This window comes from Lithobates pipiens, unplaced genomic scaffold (assembly GCF_037356315.1).
Source record: "Lithobates pipiens isolate NorthernLeopardFrog02 unplaced genomic scaffold, aLitPip1_a1.2 Scaffold_19, whole genome shotgun sequence".
Classification (NCBI taxonomy): Eukaryota; Metazoa; Chordata; class Amphibia; order Anura; family Ranidae; genus Lithobates; species Lithobates pipiens.
In genome coordinates this window covers 571,340,385-571,365,671 of record NW_027507764.1, presented here as the reverse complement: position 1 = coordinate 571,365,671, position 25,287 = coordinate 571,340,385, and positions in this window count along the sequence as shown.

Here is a 25,287-nt window from a genome sequence, read left to right as displayed (position 1 = left end):
GCGCGTGTGTACGCGGCCTTACACTTTAAGGCCGGGTTCACACTGTAAGCTGCTGTGGATCGCACAGGAGTGCTCGTGTGTCCCTGTTCCCCATTTCAGGGATGAATCAGGGCCAATTCTATGCCTGAATTCGGCCCTGAAACTGAGCCAAAGATGCACAGCGTTTCTGTGCAGTGCACTACCCAGCCGCAACGGAGATATGTGAACCGGCTTCATAGCGAGCCAGTCACATTCTCCTGCTATGCGAATTGGAATGCGGGGAAACCCGCATCTAATTTTCATAGGTGTGAACCTGGCCTAAATGGCCATCATTTAAACCCCAGTTCCATTTTTATCCCACCAGCTGCCAGAATGGGTTTTGTCCTCTGCTTAATTAATATGTCTTTAATTGACCCACTCAGGGCTATACCTTTCCCTCTCTAGCAAATATATGTACATAAGTTAAAGCCATTAATATCTTTGCAGAATAGTTACCTGAAGGAGTGTTGCTATTATGGCTTGTTTCATGATTTTTATAGCATAAATATGGAATAACATTGTAAGATCATGTATTGTTTAGAAGCTAAGATTCCCCTATTGCTCAGCTAATGAACCTGTTGAACAGGACAGGAAATGATGATATAGGAAGTAGGAGAACAGAACGGAGGACTTGAACAAGCCACACGCTGGGAAGACAAAGAAACTGGTACAGGAGGAATCCAAGAAGAAATAAGAAGTATGGAAAGAGATCCTGAATTCTGAAAGTTGACTCCATTATAAAGAAAGGCTGAAAATAGGAACTTTACCTGGGGATGACACTAAATCTATAACCCAAGTTAAGTAACTTTCAGTGTAGCTCTCTTGCGTACATTGCCCCTGCTAATTTACTAGAAAGGATAGTGTGTGCATATGTATATTTTAGGCATATTTTGTAATATCTGTCATTCTTATACTATATTGAAATAATTGTAATAGTTTGTATGTACAGCCTTTTGTTTAGTAAAAGCACAATAATACATGACAGAGGTTTAATTGCTTCCTTGCCTATACCTCAAAGAACCTTAAAACATGAAAATCACAACACAATGGACTTGGTGGGTGATATAGAATTGCTACACATCAGGTCAGGCTGCTGTCAAATGTTGCCACTTTAAATGCCCATTTAAACAGCAGCTCTGTTGTTGCCCTACCAGTTGCCAGAAGGTCTTTTATTGACATTTACCTACTTTTGTTCTGCCATTCCATCTAGGGCTGATGTTGCAAGAGTTGGCCAGTAACTTACAGCCCTGAACATATTAGCGCCTTTGCAGCCCCTGAAATGTGTTACCTTGTTTATAGACTTTTAATCTTAAACCAACTTTTAATTTGGACCTTACAATTGGTCAGGCACGCTCATTGTTCCACTTCCCACTTGGTAAAGATGGTGGGCAGTCTATTTTCATTGAGGCAGATCCTACCTTTAGGGTAGAAATGTCATCAGCACACCAAGGATTCTTGACAAAGAAAGCTTTATTTGCATGGTCATACGGTACACATACGGCAACATTTTCAGAGCCACGCAGGGCACATCAATTTATTGAAGCTTACCAGTGTTTCGATAAGGTAGCTGAATGTGCTTTATTTTTTTCAGGCTTTTTTAAAAATTTTACCAGGTGACACAGTAGCACACTTCTTGTCCTAGGGTGACAATGTGCACTTGCTGTAATATACTCAGGGCCGGGACAAGGGGTGGGCAGAAGGGATGGCTCCCCTGGGCACAGTGGTATCATCTGAGGTGGGGAGCACCTCCAGGAGATTGGGGGGGGGGGGTTGGGTTGTGTTGGGAGGGGGGATTTGGAGGGTGGTAGGGGCTAAGAATTGTTCTAGATAGGGAAATTAGGGATGTGTGCTAGGAATGGTGATTTTAGGGGATTTGTGTTGGGAGAGGGAATGGGGGAAGAGGATTTGTGCTAGGAGGGGGGATTTGGGGGTCTGTGCTAGAAGAGGTGATATGATAGAGGGGAAAGAAATGTGTGATAGGAAGGGTTTTTTTGGGGGGGGAGGGGAATTTTGCTAGTAGAGAGGATTTTTTATTTATGCCAGGAGGGTAAATTTGGGGGGGGGGGATTTGTGCTAGGAGGAGGGATTGGGAGAGGGGATTTGGAGTGGGGGGAGATAATTTGATAATTTGTGCTTGGAGGGGACATTTGAGGTGTAGAGGATTTGTGCTAAGAGGGGTGATTTTTTTTTTTGGGGGGGGGGGGTCTGAGCTGGGGGGATTTAGAGAGAGAGTAGTTGAGCTTGGAGGGGGGATGAGGGCAAATATTAGAGCTGCCAGGGGAGATTTGTACTGGGGGAGGGGAAATGTATGCTCAGGGGTTAACCGTGCAGATTAATGCTATTGTTTTGCAGGAGGGGATTTTTTCTGACACATAATGCACATACATCTTGGGGGGGGGGGTGGAGTTTGATATGTTTGCTCTGGGCTCTAGATAATCTTGTCCCAGCACTGACGATACCTATGGAGGAGCAGTGTTGTCACTCTGGGATAATGTCCTAATTTAGACCCCTGATTTTGTTTTGGAATAGGGAGTCCAAACCATGAAAGAATTTTGCTTGTTCAGACGATCAGCAAATTAACTAACTGCAAAAATCAGGGAGTTTGCTTCAGGGTTGAGATCCCATCATGGGAAATTAAAATAGTAAACAAAAAATGGGTACCATCATCCGAATATTGTATGTCCCGTTTGGACTTTCCAAATCTTGAATTCATCCTGAAATCTACAAGTATTCACATACTGTATCGACATATTCTCTGTTTTTATGTATGGATGTTTTTAAATCATGTCTAGTAATTTATATGTAAAATGAATTCAATTTTTTATTCCAAAGAGTATTGTGCTTATCAGTACCAAGATAGTCCATTTTCTTTCCTCTCCTAGTGGAGAACAGTTTTAGCAACTGTCTCCACTCCTTTTTCACAAATTAACTAAATGGATCAAACCTTTGGCTATAGCAGGAAGTGAAACATTTAGCAGGGGTATTACTATCAACACCAGGCCACCTGCAATGGCCTTCCTGGGCCCACATATGGTGGTGGTTGGAGCTCCCCACTGTGCCTGATTTCGAGGGATTGTCCCTGATTTAGAACAAAGTCCCTCTTTCCCTCTTTCCTCCTCGTTTTTCCCCCATTTTGGCCTGATCTATATAGTTGTATATAAAATGCACTTTTTATTTTTCAAAAAGTGTTTCCCAGTGCTAAACCTTTCATCCAATTTCTAGATTGCTGCATTTGTGAATTTCAAAAGCTAGTATAAGGGAGTATAAGGTGTCCTATACCTACATACTTTTGCTAATAGGTGTCCCTCAAAAAGTTGGGAGGTATGGTGGTGGGTGCGGCACTTCCTCACTGAACTCAACGGGCGAGTTTGACAGGTGGTCCTATACCTACATACTTTTGCTAATAGGTGTTTGACAGGTGGTCCTATACCTACATACGTTTGCTAATAGGTGTCCCTCAAAAAGTTGGGAGGTATGGTGGTGGGTGCGGCACTTCCTCACTGAACTCAACGGGCGAGTTTGACAGGTGGTCCTATACCTACATACTTTTGCTAATAGGTGTCTGACAGGTGGTCCTATACCTACATACTTTTGCTAATAGGTGTCTGACAGGTGGTCCTATACCTACATACTTTTGCTAATAGGTGTCTGACAGGTGGTCCTATACCTACATACTTTTGCTAATTGGTGTCTGACAGGTGGTCCTATACCTACATACTTTTGCTAATAGGTGTCTGACAGGTGGTCCTATACCTACATACTTTTGCTAATAGGTGTTTGACAGGTGGTCCTATACCTACATACTTTTGCTAATAGGTGTTTGACAGGTGGTCCTATACCTACATACTTTTGCTAATAGGTGTCCCTCAAAAAGTTGGGAGGTATGGTGGTGGGTGCGGCACTTCCTCACTGAACTCAACGGGCGAGTTTGACAGGTGGTCCTATACCTACATACTTTTGCTAATAGGTGTTTGACAGGTGGTCCTATACCTACATACGTTTGCTAATAGGTGTCCCTCAAAAAGTTGGGAGGTATGGTGGTGGGTGCGGCACTTCCTCACTGAACTCAACGGGCGAGTTTGACAGGTGGTCCTATACCTACATACTTTTGCTAATAGGTGTCTGACAGGTGGTCCTATACCTACATACTTTTGCTAATAGGTGTCTGACAGGTGGTCCTATACCTACATACTTTTGCTAATAGGTGTCTGACAGGTGGTCCTATACCTACATACTTTTGCTAATTGGTGTCTGACAGGTGGTCCTATACCTACATACTTTTGCTAATAGGTGTCTGACAGGTGGTCCTATACCTACATACTTTTGCTAATAGGTGTTTGACAGGTGGTCCTATACCTACATACTTTTGCTAATAGGTGTTTGACAGGTGGTCCTATACCTACATACTTTTGCTAATAGATGTCCCTCAAAAAGTTGGGAGGTATGGTGGTTGGTGCGGCACTGCCTCACTGAACTCAACGGGCGAGTTTGACAGGTGGTACCTATACCTACATACTTTTGCTAATAGGTGTTTGACAGGTGGTCCTATACCTACATACGTTTGCTAATAGGTGTCCCTCAAAAAGTTGGGAGGTATGGTGGTTGGTGCGGCACTTCCTCACTGAACTCAATGGGCGAGTTTTACAGGTGGTCCTTATACCTACATACTTTTTGCTAATAGGTGTTTGACAGGTGGTCCTATACCTACATACTTTTGCTAATAGGTGTCCCTCAAAAAGTTGGGAGGTATGGTGGTGAACTCAACGGGCAAGTTTGACAGGTGGTACCACCTGTCAATAGTGATGGACGAACTTCCGACGGGACGTTTCGCGAACGCGAAACGCGAACGGACACAAACGTTCGCGAAAACGACCGTTCGCCGCGGGCTCCATTGACTTCAATGGGAGGCGAATTTCGCAAACCTTTAGGTCGAATTTGCGGCCACGGGGTAATTATTAGGGGGTAGCACGTAGTCCCACCACCTGGACAATAGCATAATACATGTATGAGGTGAATTTGGGATCGATAACTACAAGCATTTTTTTTTTATTTGGGAAATTGTTCTGACAATTCAGGACTATGGAGCTAATGAAGGCAATGGAGGAGAGGGAAGGTCAGGGACCAGGGTAGGCAAACAAGAGGGTGCAGGAGATACAGAGCACTGACAGCAGCACCGTAATACAGAGCACTGACATCAGCACCGTGACATACAGCGCTGACAGCAGCTCCGTGACATACAGCGCTGACAGCAGCTCCGTGACATACAGCGCTGACAGCAGCTCCGTGACATACAGCGCTGACAGCAGCTCCGTGACATACAGCGCTGACAGCAGCTCCGTGACATACAGCGCTGACAGCAGCACCGTGACATACAGCGCTGACAGCAGCTCCGTGACATACAGCGCTGACAGCAGCTCCGTGACATACAGCGCTGACAGCAGCTCCGTGACATACAGCACTGACAGCAGCTCCGTGACATACAGCGCTGACAGCAGCTCCGTGACATACAGCGCTGACAGCAGCACCGTGACATACAGCGCTGACAGCAGCTCCGTGACATACAGCGCTGACAGCAGCTCCGTGACATACAGCGCTGACAGCAGCTCCGTGACATACAGCGCTGACAGCAGCTCCGTGACATACAGCGCTGACAGCAGCTCCGTGACATACAGCGCTGACAGCAGCTCCGTGACATACAGCGCTGACAGCAGCTCCGTGACATACAGCGCTGACAGCAGCTCCGTGACATACAGCGCTGACAGCAGCTCCGTGACATACAGCGCTGACAGCAGCTCCGTGACATACAGCGCTGACAGCAGCACCGTAAGCAGCCCCAGGAGGAAGTCAGCACAGCACAGGGATGGTGTGATCCCCTCATAATAAGAACCCCCAGGAGGAAGTCAGCACAGCACAGGGATGGTGGGAGCCCCTCATAATAAGAACACCCAGGAGGAAGTCAGCACAGCACAGGGATGGTGGGAACCCCTCATAATAAGCAGCCCCAGTAGAAATATGACACCGCTCAACCTCTTCAAAGAGGAGGGTAGGGGCATATAGTACGGTGTGCTTTTTTGGGTCAGGGAAGTGAGCCAAATGAATTAAGAAGGTCTGTGTGCTTGATTCCAAAAATTGTTTATAGACATATACATGGTCTACTGATCACATGTGTTGAATTCCTCCGAGATCCATGCCTCATTCATTTTTAGAAATGTGAGGTAGTTAACACTGTGGTGAGCTAGGCGAGTACGCTTATCGGTCACAATCCCCCCTGCTGCGCTGAACGTCCTTTCGGACAGGACACTGGATGAGGGGCAAGCCAACAGTTCGATTGCAAATTGGGCAAGCTCTGGCCAGAGGTCAAGCCTGCCCACCCAGTAGTCTAGGGGTTCATCACTCCTCAGAGCGTCCACATCGGCCGTTAACCCAATGTAGTCGGACACCTGACGGTCTAGGCGTTCCCTGATGCTGGATCCGGATGACACCTGTCGATGGGTCGGCTGAAAGAATGACCTCATATCCGAAGTCACCAACACATCTTCAAACCGGCCTCTTCTTGCAGGCGCTGTTGGATTGGTACCCGCAAATCCTTCTCTGGGAGTGGGAATTGCTCCTCTGCCAGCGCACGCAAAAGCAGAATGCAGCATTTCTCGAAGCAAGGCCTGGAAGTGCTGCATTCTGACAGCCCTCTGCGACGGCGGTAACATTTCCGCCATTTTGTGTTTGTACCGGGGGTCTAAGTACGTTGCCACCCAGTACTGGTCCTTGACCCTCATGCTTTTTATACGGGGGTCCCTATTAAAACACTGGAGCATGAAGGCCCCCATTTGCACTAAAGTGGAAGCGGTGTGGTGGCCTGGCTCCTGCTCATCATCCAGGATAATGTCGTCCTCTTCATTCTCCTCTCCCCATCCTCGCACAACAGGGATCCCAGAAAGGTTTAAAGCATGCTCTTCTTGCTCCTGCTCATCCGCCCCGGCACCATCCTCCTCTGACTCCTCATCAGACTCCTGTTGTTGACTTGTCTCAGATAGAGTAGCCCCCCCTGGGAATTCATCCAGCATTGCGACTTCCTCATCTTCCCGCTCCTGCTCCTCCACAGCCTGATCAATGACACGACGCAATGCACGCTCCAGAAAGAAGGCATAAGGTACCATGTCACTGATGGCGCCATGGCTGCGACTGACCAGTTTGGTGATCTCCTCAAATGGCCGCAGAAGTCTGCATGTGTCGCGCATGAGCAGCCACTGGCGCGGTGAAAAAAAACCCAGCTCCCCAGAACCGTTTCTTTCGCAGAGTTCATACAGGTAGACGTTAACTGCACGTTTCTGCTGGAGCAGCCTATCAAGCATATAGAAGGTTGAGTTCCATCGCGTCGGGCAATCGCAAATAAGACGTCTGACCGGCAGATGGTGTCGCCGCTGAATGTCAGCAAGGCGAGCCATGGCCGTGTAAGATCTTCTGAAATGGGCCGAGATTTTCCTTGCCTGCCGCAAGATGTCCTGGACCCCAGGGTATTTGACAAGGAATCGCTGCACGACCAAGTTTAAGACGTGTGCCATGCACGGCACGTGCGTGATTTTGCCCTGTTTCAATGCGCTAAGCAGATTGGCACCGTTGTCACACACCACTTTACCAACTGTCAAATTGAGCGGTGTTAGCCACTCATCTGCCTGTGAACGCAAAGCTGAAAGGAGTGCCGGGCCAGTGTGGCTCTTTGCTTCCAGGCACAACAGACGCAGCACGGCATGGCAACGTCTCACCTGGCATGTGGAATAGGTTCTGGGGAGCTTGGGCGGTGCAGTGGAAGAGACGCTAGCAGCGGAAAAGGAGGAGGCAGCTGAGGAGGAGAGGGAGGAGGATGGAGTAGGAGGAGGAGAAGAAGAGTCAGGCCTGCATGCAATCCGTGGCGGTAAAACCAAATCTACACGGGTGCCACGGGTTACATGCTTGACGGCCGTCAGAAGGTTCACCCAGTGGGCAGTAAAACTGATATACCTTCCCTGCCCGTGTTTGCTAGACCACGTGTCTGTGGTCAGATGTATCTTGGCACCGACACTGTGTGCCAGAGATACATTCACTTGCCGCTGAACATGGCCATATAGCTCTGGGATGCCCTTCTCTGAGAAATACTTCCTTCCTGGGACCTTCCATTGTGGTGTTCCAATGGCCACAAATTTGCGAAAGGCCTCCGAGTCCACCAGTTTATATGGCAGTAGTTGGCGGGCTATGAGTTCTGACAAGCCAGCCGCCAACCGTTGGGCAAGAGGGTTATCCGGCGTCATCATTTTTTTACGCTCAAACATTAGGCCCACGGAAGCCTGCCTTTTTGCAGAAAAATGTGAGCTTGGCGTGATGGAAGGTGGAGTGGAGGACAATTGTGAGGAGAGAGGAGAAGGAGAAGTAGAAGACGAGGCTGGACGGTGAGAGCCTGCAGTGTGGCTTTGTGTGTTCCGTTGCTCCCACTGGGCTCGGTGATGGCTGCTCATGTGCCTTCTTAAGGCGGTCGTCCCTAGGTGAGTATTGGGCTTACCGCGACTAACGCGTTGACTGCAAAGATTGCAGATGGCAACGCTATTGTCAGCAGCGGACACGTTAAAAAAAGCCCACACTGCGGAGCCATGTGCCGGTGTCCTGGGAGCGCCAGATGTGACCGTACATGGTCGATGACTCGCTCCTGATACATTTGCAGTCTGCTTTGTCCCTGCTGTGCAATGTAAGTCATTGCTGCTTCTCCTCCCTATCTGCTGGTCCATATCTCCCTCTGAACTCCCCTCCTCTTCCTCTCTTGTGGGCACCCACGTGACATCACTAGACACGTCATCATCAACGTCACCTTCCCCACCGCTATAAGTAGAGTAGGCAGCAACACCGGGGACCAACCTCCTCCTTGGGCTGATCTGGGTACTGGCGTCAGACTGCTGAGTAGCGCTTGTTGCTACCTCCTCTTCCTGATCCAATACCAAGAGTGGCTGCGCATCAGAAATGTCCTCTTGATATGGATCGGAAAATAATTCCAGTGACTCAAGCGGAAGGTATGTGGTGGTGGTGGTGGTGGTCGTGTTGTTGGTGGTAGTGTCTTTGGGGGTGCACATAGCAGAGAGTGAAGAAGAGGGTGCAGATCGAGAGGATGAGGAGGGTGCAGAAGAGTAAGGCTGAGCGAGCCACTCAACCAAGTCTGGTGCATCCTTTAAAGTAATTGAACGCACCTTCTGCAACTTCCCACTTTGGCTCAAGCCTGTTGCTCCTGCCCTACCCCTACCACCCCTGCGGAAGGGCCTGCCTCTTCCTCTGCATGTCATTTTTTAAATGACCCTGTGACAAAACTCTTAGTCCCTATACCGCTGAAGGACTGCTGCAGTATAGGTGAGCGGTCAGCAGTGGTGCACGTCAACCCTATCTATTGTGGACCGATAGCGGTCCTTACAGAACAGCAGACTGTACCGCACTCAAGCCTATGTACCGTAGCACCCTATACCAAGTTACCAGTCCTTATAAGAACTTTTGTGGACCAAGCAGGTTGTGTATTAGTGTTTAGCAGACTGTACGTCAGTCCCTATACCGCTGAAGGACTGCTGCAGTATAGGGCAGCGGTCAGCAGTGGTGCACGTCAACCCTATCTATTGTGGACCGATAGCGGTCCTTACAGAACAGCAGACTGTACCGCACTCAAGCCTATGTACCGTAGCACCCTATACCAAGTTACCAGTCCTTATAAGAACTTTTGTGGACCAAGCAGGTTGTGTATTAGTGTTTAGCAGACTGTACGTCAGTCCCTATACCGCTGAAGGACTGCTGCAGTATAGGGCAGCGGTCAGCAGTGGTGCACGTCAACCCTATCTATTGTGGACCGATAGCGGTCCTTACAGAACAGCAGACTGTACCGCACTCAAGCCTATGTACCGTAGCACCCTATACCAAGTTACCAGTCCTTATAAGAACTTTTGTGGAACAAGCAGGTTGTGTGTTAGTGATTAGCAGACTGTACGTCAGTCCCTATACCGCTGAAGGACTGCTGCAGTATAGGTGAGCGGTCAGCAGTGGTGCACGTCAACCCTATCTATTGTGGACCGATAGCGGTCCTTACAGAACAGCAGACTGTACCGCACTCAAGCCTATGTACCGTAGCACCCTATACCAAGTTACCAGTCCTTATAAGAACTTTTGTGGACCAAGCAGGTTGTGTATTAGTGTTTAGCAGACTGTACGTCAGTCCCTATACCGCTGAAGGACTGCTGCAGTATAGGGCAGCGGTCAGCAGTGGTGCACGTCAACCCTATCTATTGTGGACCGATAGCGGTCCTTACAGAACAGCAGACTGTACCGCACTCAAGCCTATGTACCGTAGCACCCTATACCAAGTTACCAGTCCTTATAAGAACTTTTGTGGACCAAGCAGGTTGTGTATTAGTGTTTAGCAGACTGTACGTCAGTCCCTATACCGCTGAAGGACTGCTGCAGTATAGGGCAGCGGTCAGCAGTGGTGCACGTCAACCCTATCTATTGTGGACCGATAGCGGTCCTTACAGAACAGCAGACTGTACCGCACTCAAGCCTATGTACCGTAGCACCCTATACCAAGTTACCAGTCCTTATAAGAACTTTTGTGGACCAAGCAGGTTGTGTATTAGTGTTTAGCAGACTGTACGTCAGTCCCTATACCGCTGAAGGACTGCTGCAGTATAGGGCAGCGGTCAGCAGTGGTGCACGTCAACCCTATCTATTGTGGACCGATAGCGGTCCTTACAGAACAGCAGACTGTACCGCACTCAAGCCTATGTACCGTAGCACCCTATACCAAGTTACCAGTCCTTATAAGAACTTTTGTGGAACAAGCAGGTTGTGTGTTAGTGATTAGCAGACTGTACGTCAGTCCCTATACCAATGAAGGACTGCTGCAGTATAGGGCAGCGGTCAGCAGTAGTGCACGGCAACCCTATGTATTGTGGACCGATAGCGGTCCTTACAGAACAGCAGACTGTAACGCACTCAGGCCTATGTACCGTAGCACCCTATACCAAGTTACCAGTCCTTATAAGAACTTTTGTGGACCAAGCAGGTTGTGTGTTAGTGATTAGCAGACTGTACGTCAGTCCCTATACCAATGAAGGACTGCTGCAGTATAGGGCAGCGGTCAGCAGTAGTGCACGGCAACCCTATGTATTGTGGACCGATAGCGGTCCTTACAGAACAGCAGACTGTACTGCACTCAGGCCTATGTACCGTAGCACCCTATACCAAGTTACCAGTCCTTATAAAAACTTTTGTGGACCAAGCAGGTTGTGTGTTAGTGTTTAGCAGACTGTGCGTCAGTCCCTATACCGCTGAAGGACTGCTGCAGTATAGGGCAGCGGTCAGCAGTAGTGCACGGCAACCCTATGTATTGTGGACCGATAGCGGTCCTTACAGAACAGCAGACTGTAACGCACTCAGGCCTATGTACCGTAGCACCCTATACCAAGTTACCAGTCCTTATAAGAACTTTTGTGGACCAAGCAGGTTGTGTGTTAGTGATTAGCAGACTGTACGTCAGTCCCTATACCAATGAAGGACTGCTGCAGTATAGGGCAGCGGTCAGCAGTAGTGCACGGCAACCCTATGTATTGTGGACCGATAGCGGTCCTTACAGAACAGCAGACTGTACTGCACTCAGGCCTATGTACCGTAGCACCCTATACCAAGTTACCAGTCCTTATAAGAACTTTTGTGGACCAAGCAGGTTGTGTGTTAGTGATTAGCAGACTGTACGTCAGTCCCTATACCAATGAAGGACTGCTGCAGTATAGGGCAGCGGTCAGCAGTAGTGCACGGCAACCCTATGTATTGTGGACCGATAGCGGTCCTTACAGAACAGCAGACTGTACTGCACTCAGGCCTATGTACCGTAGCACCCTATACCAAGTTACCAGTCCTTATAAGAACTTTTGTGGACCAAGCAGGTTGTGTATTAGTGTTTAGCAGACTGTGCGTCAGTCCCTATACCGCTGAAGGACTGCTGCAGTATAGGGCAGCGGTCAGCAGTAGTGCACGGCAACCCTATGTATTGTGGACCGATAGCGGTCCTTACAGAACAGCAGACTGTACCGCACCCAAGCCTATGTACCGTAGCACCCTAGACAGACCAAGTTACCAGTCCTGATAAAGAGCTTTGTGGAACAAGTGAGTTGTGAATGATTAGCAGACTGCAGCAGAAGGGCAGCAGTCAAGTATAATATTCTTTCTATATTTGGAAGAAAGAATATTATACGTGTACAAGCCTATTACCGTACCACTGATACCAGTCCTGAAAAGAACCTTTGTGGAACTAATAGTAACAGCAAGTCTTTAAAATTATCCTCACTGCCTGACACACTGCTTCCTGCCTGTCCCTATACAAATTGGCAAAAAAGAGTAGGCTGGAACGATTAGCTGGAACAGCTCTTTTGTGGACCTGATAGTAACAGCTAATGATGATGATGATGATGATGATGAAGAAAGACTAATCTGGCTGAGCTGTCCCTAAAATAGCAGCATACAGCGCTCTGTCCCTTTATCTAAACTGACAAAAGAAACTCAGGCTGCTGACCTAACACCTATACCAGTCCTGAAAAGAACTTTTGTGTACCAAATAGCTAGCGTTTTCTCTGTCCCTACTCCACACAGGATCCTTTCCCTACAGTGACAGAAGAAAGAATGTAAAATGGCCACCGGATCGGGTGTATTTATAGGTTAGGGGGAATGTCCAAGTGTCCATGAGCTGTCATGTCTCAATTGGTTGTCCTGTAACACATGATAAACGTGTCACGAAAGGTTAAAGTTCTTGTATACATTAAACACGTAAGTCCGCCGGGGCGAACGACGGAAAAAGGCGTTCGAACCCGCGGACGGCGAAAGTCGGAAATTCGCCGCGAAACGACCGCCGGGCGAACCGTTCGGCCATCACTACCTGTCAAACTCTGCCCCCCATATTAAAAATGGCACAATCGCAAAGCATTGTGGCTGCAGCATGTGTATTTTGCCAGTTCGGTTGGTTGACGAGAGAGCAGTAAAATCATGTCTCAGCCATCTTCTGTTTCTACCACCCCCTTCCTCCTCAACCGACCATCTGAAAGAGACCTTATTCTTTTACATACGTTCACCATCTGATTGATGTTGTAATTTTTTTTCTACATGTAGCAGTCCTCTGGATCTTTTCCAACAACTGCAGGTTTTTTTTCTTCTTACATTTTAGCTAGTGATAAATTCCCAAAAGCTTGTCCTGAAAAATGTAATTGTTAGTATAAATCAATAAAGTATAATGGACAGTACTGTGTTGGATGAACTGCAAATCTGATTTTCACTTTATTATCCATCCTATTTTATTTTTTTATTTTATATATGATGTTTTGTGAATATAAGATCAAGATTTCTTAGGATTCTGTGTGCCGGTCTCTCTTAGATTTTTCCTTCAGATCCCGGGATTACCTCCATCTGTTCCCGACTGCACATCACCAGACTGCTAATTAGTGTTGTATAATTTATCAGCACCAGTAGAACCCTCTTCTTTTCACACTATTTCCCATTTATTCAACCACATCTCTACATTTATTATTACTTTTTCTGTATTGTATTTTTATTCATCTTTTAGTGAATACAATTCTAGCGGGATTGCTTTTGCTAGTGCTTCTATTTTGTGGTTTGCTATGCTGCTTGTGTCCAAGAAACCCCGCGTGAAGGCAAATACAGCAGCCTTTGCTGATTTCATTAAGAATTCCACTCACCTGGCTTTTATGCTCCTCTAATTTTCTTGGCACCAATATGGCAGTATTCACGTAGTAGTATCCTGCCATGGATTGGGGCCAGAAAAGGAAAATTTGGTAAGTATTTGATCCAATTTTCTGTTATTTCAGATCTTTTCGAGTAACTGAGCTGGTATAAAAACATAGTGCGGTCACTTAATCTGCAGGGTGAAAGGGTAACTTAATTTTCTTGGGAAAAAATAGCAAAAAAATAATAATAATAATAATAATATAATGTATAGAACTCCAAAACAAGTCATATTGTAATTTACTGTTATTAGCGGGAGTGGCCAGGCAGCAGATGTAGCCGGAAAGCACCTGCTGCTCTCTCCGCTGAGAATCTGCTGTAATATCCTGAGGACACAGACTATACCGCGCCGATCGTCTCACAAACGATCTCGGAAGCTCCACTGTGTCCGGTACTACCCCCACCTTACCGCTAAAGGCCTGATGGCTTCCACCAAATGGCAAAATACAGCCCGGAACTGCAGACCTCATGGCCCAAAATGACCCCCCAAAATCCATACCAGACCCTTATCCAACTAAGGACAGATACAAGGAGGCAACACAAAAGCTGTTCTCCAAACCGCTGCCCAAGGACTCCCCAGCCTTTGCCAGCAACCAGGAGGAGGATTCCTCAGGAGGCATATCTGAGGCAGATTTGACCGGGACACAGTAACTACACCGGGGGATATCTTTGCTAGGCCCCCAGACCCTGTCGCTACAGATACAGCGGGTGAACCCACACCAAGGGACATTTTCGCAGTGGTGACCAACTGTAATATATCCATAGGCGCACTTACTGCTGAGAAAAAGGGGGTCAAAATGGAGATCACTTTTCTGCGGCAAGATACACAAACGCTGCAGGAGAGAACGTCAGCTCTGGAAGGGAGAGTAAGCTCCATAGAGGATGGCATGGCGCCCATGTGATCTCACTTACAACACCCACTTCACTCCACAAATCTACGGCCAATTTAAGGTGTAGGAGGAAACTGGAGTACACTGGGAGACCCCACCCCTTGTAACATTATCAACTGGGTATGGTGAGTATATCTACCACTGCTATATTTGATAGACATGTGCGATTAGTTTCATAAGAATCAAAAATTTGTACGAATTTCCGTAAATTTGTACATTCGGGAGGATCTGAAATATGAATTGCTACGCTCTCAAATTTTGTACAAAATATGAAATAGCGTTTACAAATTTTGGATCCAAATTCCGTTACAATGGAAACATGACTAGTGTTTTGTTGACCAATCAGAGGTTTTCTTCTGCTGCTGATTGAGGGTTGTGAAAATGACCTTTTTTAATATGGGAGTGGGAGACTGGTACTGGTAGTCAATGGGAGTAGTGATGGCCGAACGGTTCGCCCGGCGGTCGTTTCGCGGCGAATTTCGGACGTTCACGGTCCGCTCATTCGGCGGACTATTGGCGTCGTTCGACCGGCGGACTTACGTGTTTAATGTGTAAAAGAACTTTGACCTATGATGACACATCCATCATGGGGGACAGGACAGCCAATTGAGACATGACAGCACATGGACACTTGGACATTCCCCCTAACTTATAAATACACCCGATCCGGCGGCCATTTTACATTCTTTCTTCTGTCACTATAGGGAAAGGTTGCTGTTTGGAGCAGGGACAGATAAAACGCTAGCTATTTGGTACACAAAAGTTCTTTTCAGGACTGGTATAGGTGTTAGGTGTATATAGGTTTGCTGTGCTACTGATTCTTGCAGCAGCCTGAGTGTCTTTTGTCAGTTTAGATAAAGGGACAGAGCGCTGTGTCTGCTGCTATTTTAGGGACAGCCAGATTAGTCATCATCATCATCATCATCATTAGCTGTTACTATCAGGTCCACAAAAGAGCTATTCGAGTAACCAGTAATTGTTCCAGTCTCCTCTGTTTTGCCAGTTTGTATAGGGACAGGAAGGAAGCAGTGTGTCAGGCAGTGAGGGTCAGTTTAAAGAGTTGCTGTTACTATTAGTTCCACAAAGGTTCTTTTCAGGACTGGTATCAGTGGTACGGTAATAGGCTTGTACACATATAATATTCTTTCTTCCAAATATAGAAAGAATATTATACTTGACTGCTGCCCTTCTGCTGCAGTCTGCTAATCATTCACAACTCACTTGTTCCACAAAGCTCTTTATCAGGACTGGTAACTTGGTCTGTGTAGGGTGCTACAGTACATAGGGTTGAGTGCGGTACAGTCTGCTGTTCTGTAAGGACCGCTATCGGTCCACAATACATAGGGTTGAGGTGCACCACTGCTGACCACTGCCCTATACTGCAGCAGTCCTTCAGCAGTATAGGGACTGACGTACAGTCTGCTAATCAGTCACACACAACCTACTTGGTCCACAAAGGTCCTTATAAGGACTGGTAACTTGGTTAAGGGTGCTACAGTACATAGGGTTGAGTGCGGTACAGTCTGCTGTTCTGTAAGGACCGCTATCGGTCCACAATACATAGGGTTGAGGTGCACCACTGCTGACCGCTGCCCTATACTGCAGCAGTCCTTCAGCAGTATAGGGACTGACGTACAGTCTGCTAATCAGTCACACACAACCTACTTGGTCCACAAAGGTCCTTATAAGGACTGGTAACTTGGTTAAGGGTGCTACAGTACATAGGGTTGAGTGCGGTACAGTCTGCTGTTCTGTAAGGACCACTATCGGTCCACAATACATAGGGTTGAGGTGCACCACTGCTGACCGCTGCCCTATACTGCAGCAGTCCTTCAGCAGTATAGGGACTGACGTACAGTCTTCTAATCAGTCACACACAACCTACTTGGTCCACAAAGGTCCTTATAAGGACTGGTAACTTGGTTAAGGGTGCTACAGTACATAGGGTTGAGTGTGGTACAGTCTGCTGTTCTGTAAGGACCGCTATCGGTCCACAATACATAGGGTTGAGGTGCACCACTGCTGACCACTGCCCTATACTGCAGCAGTCCTTCAGCAGTATAGGAACTGATGTACAGTCTGCTAATCAGTCACACACAACCTACTTGGTCCACAAAGGTCCTTATAAGGACTGGTAACTTGGTGAAGGGTGCTACAGTACATAGGGTTGAGTGCGGTACAGTCTGCTGTTCTGTAAGGGCCGCTATCGGTCCACAATACATAGGGTTGAGGTGCACCACTGCTGACCGCTGCCCTATACTGCAGCAGTCCTTCATCAGTATAGGGACTAAGAGTTTTGTCACAGGGTGATTTAAAAAATGACAGGCAGAGGAAGAGGCAGGCCCTTCCGCAGGGGTGGTAGGGGTAGGGCAGGAGCACCAGCCTTGAGCCAAAGTGGGAAGTTGCAGAAGGTGCGTTCAATTACTTTAAAGGACGCACCAGACTTGGTTGAGTGGCTCACTCAGCCTTACTCTTCTGTACCCTCCTCATCCTCTCGATCTGCACCCTCTTCTTCACTCTCTGCTATGTGCACCCCCAAAGACACTACCACCAACAACACCACCACCACCACCACCACATACCTTCCGCTTGAGTCACAGGAATTATTTTCCGATCCATATCAAGAGGACATTTCTGATGCGCAGCCACTCTTGGTATTGGATCAGGAAGAGGAGGTAGCAACAACCGCTACTCAGCAGTCTGACGACAGTACCCATATCAGCCCAAGGAGGAGGTTGGTCCCTGGTGTTGCTGCCTACTCCGAGATCTCTACTTATAGCGGTGGGGAAGGTGACATTGATGATGACTTGTCTAGTGATGTCACGTGGGTGCCCACAAGAGAGGAAGAGGAGGGGAGTTCAGAGGGAGATATGGACCAGCATATAGGGAGGAGAAGCAGGACTAACTTACATTGCACAGGAGGGACAAAGCAGACTGCAAATGTATCAGGAGCGAGTCATCGACCATGTACGGTCACATCTGGCGCTCCCAGGACACAGGCACATGGCTCCGCAGTGTGGGCTTTTTTTAATGTGTCCGCTGCTGACAATAGCGTTGCCATCTGCAATCTTTGCAGTCAACGCATTAGTCGCGGTAAGCCCAACACTCACCTAGGGACGACCGCCTTAAGAAGGCACATGGGCAGCCATCACCGAGCCGAGTGGGAGCAACGGAACACACAAAGCCACACTGCAGGCTCTCACCATCCAGCCTCGTCTTCTACTTCTCCTTCTCCTTTCTCCTCACAATTGTCCTCCACTCCACCTTCCATCACGCCAAGCTCACATTTTTCTGCAAAAAGGCAGGCTTCTGTGGGCCTAATGTTCGAGCGTAAAAAAATGATGACGCCGGATAACCCTCTTGCCCAACGATTGACGGCTGGCTTGTCAGAACTCATAGCCCGCCAACTACTGCCATATAAACTGGTGGACTCGGAGGCCTTTCGCAAATTTGTGGCCATTGGAACTCCACAATGGAAGGTCCCAGGAAGGAAGTATTTCTCAGAGAAGGGCATCCCAGAGCTATATGGCCATGTTCAGCGGCAAGTGAATGTATCTCTGGCACACAGTGTCAGTGCCAAGATACATCTGACCACAGACACGTGGTCTAGCAAACACGGGCAGGGAAGGTATATCACTTTTACTGCCCACTGGGTGAACCTTCTGATGGCCGTCAAGCATGTAACCCATGGCACCCGCGTAGATTTGGTTTTACCGCCACGGATTGCATGCAGGCCTGACTCTTCTTCTCCTCCTCCTCCTACTCCATCCTCCTCCCTCTCCTCCTCAGCTGCCTCCTCATTTTCCGCTGCTAGCGTCTCTTCCGCTGCACCGCCCAAGCTCCCCAGAACCTATTCCACATGCCAGGTGAGACGTTGCCATGCCGTGCTGCGTCTGTTGTGCCTGGAAGCCAAGAGCCACACTGGCCCGGCACTCCTTTCAGCTTTGCGTTCACAGGCAGATCAGTGGCTAACACCGCTCAATTTGACAGTTGGTAAAGTGGTGTGTGACAACGGTTCCAATCTGCTTAGCGCATTGAAACAGGGCAAAATCACGCACGTGCCATGCATGGCACACGTCTTAAACTTGGTCGTGCAGCGATTCCTTGTCAAATACCCTGGGGTCCAGGACATCTTGCGGCAGGCAAGGAAAATCTCGGCCCATTTCAGAAGATCTTACACGGCCATGGCTCGCCTTGCTGACATTCAGCGGCGACATCATCTGCCGGTCAGACGTCTTATTTGCGATTGCCCAACGCAATGGAACTCAACCTTCTATATGCTTGATAGGCTGCTCCAGCAGAAACGTGCAGTTAACATCTACCTGTATGAACTCTGCGAAAGAAACGGTTCTGGGGAGCTGGGGTTTTTTTCACCGCGCCAGTGGCTGCTCATGCGCGACGCATGCAGACTTCTGCGCCCATTTGAGGAGATCACCAAACTGGTCAGTCGCAGCCATGGCGCCATCAGTGACATGGTACCTTATGCCTTCTTTATGGAGCGTGCATTGCGTCGTGTCATTGATCAAGCTGTGGAGGAGCAGGAGCGGGAAGATGAGGAAGTCGCAATGCTGGATGAATTCCCAGGGGGGGCTACTCTATCTGAGACAAGTCAACAACAGGAGTCTGATGAGGAGTCAGAGGAGGATGGTGCCGGGGCGGATGAGGAGGAGCAAGAAGAGCATACTTTAAACCTTTCTGGGATCCCTGTTATGCGTGGATGGGGAGAGGAGAATGAAGAGGACGACATTATCCTGGATGATGAGCAGGAGCCAGGCCACCACACCGCTTCCACTTTAGTGCAAATGGGGGCCTTCATGCTCCAGTGTTTTAATAGGGACCCCCGTATAAAAAGCATAAGGGTCAAGGACCAGTACTCGGTGGCAACGTACTTAGACCCCCGGTACAAACACAAAATGGCGGAAATGTTACCGCCGTCGCAGAGGGCTGTCAGAATGCAGCACTTCCAGGCCTTGCTTCGAGAAATGCTGCATTCTGCTTTTGCGTGCGCTGGCAGAGGAGCAATTCCCACTCCCAGAGAAGGAGTTGCGGGTTCCAATCCAACAGCGCCTGCAAGAAGAGGCCGGTTTGAAGATGTGTTGGTGACTTCGGATATGAGGTCATTCTTTCAGCTGACCCATCGACAGGTGTCATCCGGATTCAGCATCAGGGAACGCCTAGACCATCAGGTGTCCGACTACATTGGGTTAACGGCCGATGTGGACGCTCTGAGGAGTGATGAGCCCCTGGACTACTGGGTGGGCAGGCTTGACCTCTGGCCAGAGCTTGCCCAATTTGCAATCGAACTGTTGGCTTGCCCCTCATCCAGTGTCCTGTCCGAAAGGACGTTCAGCGCAGCAGGGGGGATCGTGACCGATAAGCATACTCGCCTAGCTCACGACAGTGTTAACTACCTCACATTTCTAAAAATGAATGAGGCATGGATCTCGGAGGAATTCAACACATGTGACCAGTAGACCATGTATATGTCTATAAACAATTTTTTTAATCAAGCACACAGACCTTCTTTCTTCATTTGGCTCACTTCCTTGTCCCAAAAAAGCACACCGTACTATATGCCCCTACCCTCCTCTTTGAAGAGGTTGAGCGGTGTCATATTTCTACTGGGGCTGCTTATGAGGGGATCACACCATCCCTGTGCTGTGCTGACTTCCTCCTGGGGGTTCTTATTATGAGGGGATCACACCATCCCTGTCCTGTGCTGAGTTTCTCCTGGGCCTGCTTATTATGAGGGGATCACACCATCCCTGTGCTGTGCTGACTTCCTCCTGGGGGTTCTTATTATGAGGGGATCACACCATCCCTGTGCTGTGCTGACTTACTCCTGGGGGTTCTTATTATGAGGGGATCACACCATCCCTGTGCTGTGCTGACTTCCTCCTGGGGGTTCTTATTATGAGGGGATCACACCATCCCTGTGCTGTGCTGAGTTTCTCCTGGGCCTGCTTATTATGAGGGGATCACACCATCCCTGTGCTGTGCTGACTTACTCCTGGGTCTGCTTATTATGAGGGGATCACACCATCCCTGTGCTGTGCTGATTTTCACCTGGGGGTTCTTATTATGAGGGGATCACACCATCCCTGTGCTGTGCTGACTTACTCCTGGGGGTTCTTATTATGAGGGGATCACACCATCCCTGTGCTGTGCTGAGTTTCTCCTGGGCCTGCTTATTATGAGGGGATCACACCATCCCTGTGCTGTGCTGATTTTCTCCTGGGCCTGCTTATTATGAGGGGATCACACCATCCCTGTGCTGTGCTGACTTCCTCCTGGGGGTTCTTATTATGAGGGGATCACACCATCCCTGTGCTGTGCTAACTTCCTCCTGGGGCTGCTTACGGTGCTGCTGTCAGTGCTGTATATCACGGTGCTGGTGTGAGTGCTTAATGTCACGCTGCAGATGTCAGTGCTCTCTGTCACGGTGCTGCTGTCAGTGCTGTATATCACGGTGCTGATGTCAGTGCTGTATGTCACGCTTCTGATGTCAGTGCTCTCTATCACGGTGCTGCTGTCAGTGCTGTATATCACGGTGCTGATGTCAGTGCTGTATGTCACGCTTCTGATGTCAGTGCTCTCTATCACGGTGCTGCTGTCAGTGCTGTATATCACGGTGCTGATGTCAGTGCTGTATGTCACGCTTCTGATGTCAGTGCTCTCTATCACGGTGTTGCTGTCAATGCTGTATGTCACAGTGCTGGTGTTAATGCTTTATGTCACGCTGCTGATGTCAGTGCCCTCTATCACGGTGCTGTTGTCAGATGACTCTATCACGGTGCAGGTGTCATTGCTGTATGTCACGCTTCTGATGTCAGTGCTCTCTATCACGGTGCTGCTGTCAGTGCTGTATATCACGGTGCTGGTGTGAGTGATTTATGTCATGCTGCTGATGTCAGTGCTCTCTATCACGGTGTTGCTGTCAATGCTGTATGTCACGGTGCTGGTGTTAATGCTTTATGTCACGCTGCTGATGTCAGTGCCCTCTATCACGGTGCTGTTGTCAGATGACTCTATCACGGTGCAGGTATCATTGCTGTATGTCACGCTGCTGGTGATCATCTCCTGCAACCTCTTCTTTGCCTACCCTGGTCCCTGACCTTCCCTCTCCTCCATTGCCTTCATGCGCTCCACAGTCCTGAATTGTCAGAACAATTTCCCATATAAAAAAAGAATGCTTGTAGTTATCGATCCCAAATTCACCTCATACATGTGTTATGTCATTGGCCATGTGGTGGGACTATGTTTGCCCAGCTAATAATTATCCTGTGGCTGCAAATTTGACCTAAAGGTTTGCGAAGTTCGCCTCCCATTGAAGTCAATGGGGCCCGTCGCGAACGTTCGGTTTTGCGAACGGTCGGCCGCGTTCGCGGTCCGCGTTCACGAAACGTCCCGTTGGAAGTTCGTCCATCACTAAATGGGAGATTCTTAATCGGACAAAATAAGAATGTTCGTTAATTACGATTATTTGTTATGATGAAAGTAAAAACCCAGGAAGTAAGCACAAGGATGGTGGGAGCCCTTCATAATGAGCACAGCACAGGGATGGTGGGAGCCCCTCATAATGAGCACAGCACAGGGATGGTGGGAGCCCCTCAAAATGATAAATTCATCATAACGAACGTTTGTAATTGTTACGAAAAGTTAAGGAACCTAATGAAAATTCATATGTCATACGAATCCAAATTGAATTTCAGATACAAATTACGAAATACGAATTAACGGCTAATACGAAATAGAATGGAACGAAACTATTTTTTTTTTATTGATGGCGCACATGTCTAATATTTGACAGCTTCCCGCTGTCACTGGTTCCTAAGGGAGCCACGGGTGTTTACACCCGTGGCTTCCCTAGGAACCACTGCTGTCACTGGGAATCTCGTCTATTGTTGGGCAAACTGTTCGGGCCAAGCAAAAGCAAAAGTTTGGCCCCAATATCGCTCGTTGGGGTGTTAGTTGAACACCCAAATTTTCTGTGTGTTCAGCCGGATGTTCAACTACCGAGCACGCAGTCAATATGTTGTTAAGGAGTAGGGCCGGGAAGCCAGCCGCCACATCCTTAACAATGAATGAGTAATCAGCTGTCAGCGGGCTTCCCTGCTGACAGTGGAAAAAAAATGTATTTCCGGCAATACAAAATCATAAACCAATATTTTTACAAAAAAAGACATAGGGACCCCCCAAAATCTATACCAGACCCTTATCCAAGCATGCAGCAGGACAGGCCAGGAAAGAGGAGAACGAGAGAGTGCCTCCCCCCTTCCTGAACAATACCAGGCCACATACCCTCAACGTGGGGAGGTGGGTGCTTTGGGGCAGGAGGTATGAGAAGGTAAGCACCAGAATGATTGTGTCCAGGACACGTTCTTTTTTAATTCTTGCATTAAATGGAGTTGTACCTATAAATGTATCTAAAGAAAAAAATAAAGATTTGATGGATTGCAGGTTACTATTTTTTTTATTTTTTTATTTTTTTTAGGTTTGTATACTTTATTTCTGATGATCTGTACTGGTTATGATCTGGGATCCAGATCCATTCATACCAAGAAAAGGATAAGAAGTGATGTCCATGGTGATATGGGGATAAAGCTAAAGCATGTAAGGGAACAGTGAGTAGAAGCAAAGGCTCATATTTACTGAAAGAGTCATTTGTGCTTGGCTATTTTGCACTTGCGCGAGGAAAGTTACTGTTGCAAATTCATTGGAATCGTCTGTATCCCAGTTTGCCAGACAACAAATAAAAGCATTGTAGCACAAACCCCCAAAGGAGCCACTGATGATTGAGTTCTCAGTAACAGATGTCAATGACCTTTCCAACAATGCCATACTCCCTGACACACCCAGCAGGGGCTTTCTCCTGATATACCTGTACCGTAACCATGCTAACACTGGGAGGAAATATTTAGTGTAATGCCACGTACACACGATCGGAATTTAGGTCGGAAAAAGCTCTGATGGTTTTCCCAACGGAATTCCGACGGAATTTCGCTCAAGCTGTCTTGCCTACACACAGTCACACCAAATTCCGACCATCAAGAACACGGTGACGTACAATACATACGACGGGACTAGAAGAAGGAAGTTCAATACCCAGTAGCCAATAGCTTCCATCTCATAGTTGAATCTAAGCATGCGTGAGTTATTGCGTGTCGGAATTTTATACACACAATTGCAGTTTCCAATAGAAAGTTTTTCCGTCTGGAAAATTGAGAATATGCTTTCAAATTGTTGCTGGTGGGAATTCGGCCAGCTAAATTCTGATGGAGCATACACATGGTCGCATTTTCCAATGAAAAGCTCTCATCCGTCTTTTGCTGGGTGAAATTCCAATCGTGTGTATGCGGCACAACAGTACACAGTCAACAGCCAACAATAAACACTACACCCCGTTCCAAATTATTACGCCAATAATATTTTTCTCATTTACCTAAATAATTTATATTAACAACAGTCAGCATAATTGTTATCAACTATTAAGAGTACAATTAAAATTTTATTGAACAAACCTCCTAATGGTAACAGTTTTTTTTTCTAAATAAAAAACTTACAATGCACTGTTTCAAATTATTATGCACAGTAAGTTTCAAAACACTTTATAGGTTGTAAAGAACTGAAAATTGTTGTGTTTGCAGCATATTTACTGAAATCAAAAGCTATTTCAATCAAACTTTGAACAACATTTGAACTTTTGAAACATTTTAACAGGTCACGTTACATTTTATCATAGGACCCCTTATTTGATAGCAGCTTCACAAGTCTTGCATCCGTTGAACTGGTGAGTTTTTGGACAGTTTCTGCTTGAATTTGTTTGCAAGATGTCAGAATAGCCTCCCAGAGCTGCGGTTTGGATGTAAACCGCCTCCCAAGTAGATCTTTTACTTGAGGATGCACCAAAGGTTCTCAATAGGACTGAGTTCAGGGGAGGATGGAGGCCACACCACGACTTTCTCTGCTTTTATCCCCATAGCAGCCATTGATGCAGAGGTATTCTTTGCACCATGAGATGATGCATTGTCATGCAAGAAGATGATTTTATTACGGAAAGCATAGTTCTTCCTTCTGTACCAGGGAAAGAAGTGGTCAGTCAGGAGCTCCACATATTTTGCATAGGTCATCTTTACACCTTCTCGGACCCTAAAGGAGCCGACCAGCTCTCTTCCCATGATTCCGCCCCAAAACATGACTCCACCACCTCCTTGCTGACATCGCAGCAGGGTGGCCAACCATCAACCATCCACTACTCTATCCATCTGGACCATCCAGGTTTGCATGGCACTCATTAGTGAACAGGACTGTTTGAAAATTAGTCTTCATGTATTTTTCTGCCCAATGCAGCCATTTCTGCTTGTGAGCATTGGTTAGTGGTGGCCGAATGGAAGATTTATGCACAGTTGCAAGACTCTAGAGGACTCTACACCTTGATGTCCGTGGGACTCCAGAGGCACCAGCAGCTTCAAATATCTGTTTGCTGCTATGTAATGGTGTTTTAGCAGCTGCCCTCTTGATTCGATGCATGGATCTGGCAGAAATCTTCCTCAATGTGTCTTTATCTGCACGAAACCTGTCTGTGCTCTGAATCAAC